At 78.5% G+C, this 550-nt stretch overlaps 1 protein-coding gene across 1 annotated transcript in view; it reads right to left on the bottom strand.

The window, feature by feature from the left end:
* The window catches only part of ZBTB7A (zinc finger and BTB domain containing 7A), a 25074-nt gene that overhangs the window by 23882 nt on the left and 642 nt on the right, over nucleotides 1–550 (bottom strand). The gene's annotated exons all lie outside the window — the stretch shown is intronic.

Below are 550 nucleotides of genomic sequence, written 5' to 3'. Positions count from 1 at the left end.
CACCCAGCGCCCTGCCCGCGGCTGGGCGGGGAGGCCCGGCCCCACCCCTCCCCCCCGCAGCAGGGCGCCAAGCCCCACCGCAATCCGGCCCCCTCCCCGCGGGAGCCTGGCCGCCTGCCACACCCCACCCCTCCCCGGGCTGCCAGCGACCAATGGAGGCCTGAGCGGGGGGTGGGGGCAGGAGGCCGGGCCTGAGCCCTGCGGACACCACCCAGGCTTGGGCCTACACTAGGCCCCGCATCCGCGGCCTTTCCTGGGCGCCGGCGCCGGGGACCCCGCCTCCCCCCCGGGCCGGGCTGCCCGTGAAGGGGCCGGAGGGGGGGCCCGGAAGTGCCGGGGAGGGAGGGCGCTGCCCCGCTGGCCGAGCTACTCTCGGCGGCGCCTCCGCATCCCGCCCCCCACTCTCGCAGCACCCTCGGTCCGCCATTGGCCAGGCGGAGCCGGGCGGGAAGGAGGGGCGGAGGTCCTCTTCCCATTGGCTCGGCCGCCCGCCCATCAACACACCTCCCGGCCAGGGTTGGTTTGGAGGCGGCCGGCCTTGCGCGGGGCA

This window comes from Terrapene carolina, unplaced genomic scaffold, assembly GCF_002925995.2.
Source record: "Terrapene carolina triunguis isolate 2854851 unplaced genomic scaffold, T_m_triunguis-2.0 Scaffold194, whole genome shotgun sequence".
Classification (NCBI taxonomy): domain Eukaryota; kingdom Metazoa; phylum Chordata; order Testudines; family Emydidae; genus Terrapene; species Terrapene triunguis.
This window is presented reverse-complemented; position numbering and strand designations above follow the sequence as displayed.